The sequence below is a fragment of the Silene latifolia genome, chromosome 11 (genome assembly GCF_048544455.1).
Source record: "Silene latifolia isolate original U9 population chromosome 11, ASM4854445v1, whole genome shotgun sequence".
Taxonomy (NCBI): domain Eukaryota; kingdom Viridiplantae; phylum Streptophyta; class Magnoliopsida; order Caryophyllales; family Caryophyllaceae; genus Silene; species Silene latifolia.
Window position 1 is genome coordinate 157,206,159 of NC_133536.1, and position 2,600 is coordinate 157,208,758.

The window sequence follows — 2,600 nt, forward strand, 5'->3', positions numbered from 1 at the left end:
AAAACGAATCCAGACTGCGATTTTGAGTCATCTCGATCCGTTTGGAAGCTAGCATCTGCGAACCGGTTCGCGCTAGCTTTTGTTCGCCTCCATAAGTCAATGCCCAATCTTTAGTCCTCCGTAGGTACTTAAGAATGTTCTTGACAGCCATCCAATGTGATTCACCTGGATCTTTGTTGGAATCGACTTGTCATACTCAATGCATATGCCACGTCCGGACGTGTGCATATCATGGCATACATGATTGATCTTATAGCCGAGGCATAAGGAATCCGTGTCATGCGCTCTTTCTCTTCCGGTGTCTCTGGTGCCTGAGACTTGCTCAAATGCACCCCTGGAGCCATGGGAAGAAACCCCTTTTTGGAGTTAGTCATGCTGAATCTCTCTAGGATCTTGTCTATGTAAGACTCCTGACTGAGAGATAACATCCGACGTGATCTATCTCGATAGATATGGATGCCCAAAATTCTTTGTGCCTCACCCAGATCTTTCATCTGGAAATGGTTCTTTAACCATACTTTTACCGAAGTTAAGAGAGGTATGTCATTCCCAATCAGGAGTATGTCATCGACATACAATATTAGGAAGACAATCTTGCTCCCACTCGACTTGATATATAGACATGGTTCCTCGACCGATCGAGTAAATCCATTTTCTTTTATCACTTGGTCGAAACGATGATTCCAACTACTAGAAGCTTGCTTAAGTCCATAAATGGAACGCTTAAGCTTGCATACTTTCTTAGGATGTTCTGGATCTATAAAACCTTCGGGTTGTACCATGTACAACTCTTCCTCCAAAAAACCGTTTAAGAAGGCGGTTTTCACATCCATCTGCCAAATTTCATAGTCATGAAAAGCGGCAATCGCTAAGATAATCCGAATGGAACGCAGCATGACTATGGGTGCAAAAATTTCATCGTAGTGCAAGCCTGGCACTTGGGTGAAACCTTTAGCAACTAGTCGTGCTTTATAGATATCTTGTTGACCTTCCACAAAATGCTTTATCTTGTAAAGCCATTTGCATTGAAGGGGACGAACCTTAGCAGGTAAGTCAACAAGATCCCATACGTTGTTCTCATACATAGAGTCCATCTCGGATTGCATGGCCTCAAGCCATAACTTTGAGTCAGATCTAGTCATGGCACCTTTATAGGTTGCGGGTTCACTACTCGTTAAGAGTAGAATGTCATCTATGTCATGTTCCTCAACCATACCAATGTATCTGTCCGGAGGAATAGAGACTCTTCCCGACCTCCTAGGTTCCTCAGGAATATTCACCGCAGCCGGGATTGAAGGAATTGGTTCCTCCAATGGTTGCTCGGTATTTGGTTGGAACCTCCGAAGCGACTCGAAGGTTCTATCACTCTTTGCATTCTCGAGAAATTCCTTCTCTAAGAATGTCGCACTAGCCGCAACAAATACACGTTGTTCGGTTGGCGAATAGAAGTAATGACCAAGTGTTCCTTTAGGATAACCTATAAAGTATGTCTTGACCGATCGCGGGCCGAGCTTATCCTCGTGTCTCCACTTGACATAAGCCTCGCAGGCCCAAACCCGTATAAAGGACAAGTTAGGGACCGTTCCCTTCTATAGTTCATATGGAGTCTTGTCAACAGCTTTAGACGGACTTCGGTTAAGTATTAGAGCAGCTGGCAGAAGAGCATAACCCCATAATGAGTCAGGCACCACTGTGTGACTCATCATGGATCGAACCATATCTAGTAATGTTCGATTTCTCCGTTCGGACACACCATTCAACTGAGGTGTTCCAGGTGGAGTTAACTGTAGGGCAATCCCACAGTCCTTAAGGTGTTGATCAAACTTGTGAGAAAGATACTCGCCACCACGGTCGAGCGCGATATTTTAATCTTTCTACCCAGAGGTTACTGTACCCGATTCTGGTATTCCTTGAATTTCTCAAAGGATTCACTTTTGTGCTTCATTAAGTAGACATAGCCATATCTACTTAAATCGTCCGTGAAAGTGATGAAATACCTATAGCCTTCTTGTGCGGTGATTGACATAGGCCCACACACATCCGTATGTATGAGTCCTAATAGGTTAGCAGCGCGCATTCCAACACCTTTGAAGGAAATTCGAGTCATCTTACCGATGAGACATGATTCACACGTGCCAAATGATTGAAAATCAAAGGCCGAGATAGCTCCATTCTTTATGAGCCGTTTTTTACGCGTTTCTCATTAATGTGTCCCATACGGCGATTGCCATAGGTATGTTTGATCTTTGTCACCAACCTTTAACTTCTTATTCATTACGTGTAATATTTCGGTGGTCTGATCTAAAACATAAATTCCGTTCATGGAGACTGCCTTGCCATAAATCATATCGTGTAATGAGAAAATGCAAGTATTATTCTCTATTACAAATGAAAAACCAAGTTTGTCAAGTGCAGAAACTGAAATAATGTTTTTAGAAAGACTGGGTACATAATAGCAGTTATATAAAAATACTCAAATCCGCTAGGAAGCTGGATCACGTATGTTCCCCTCGAGACGGCAGCCACTCGTGCTCCATTCCCAACACGCAGGTCCACCTCACCCTTTACGAGGGGTTCGATGTTTGAGCCCCGCACATGAT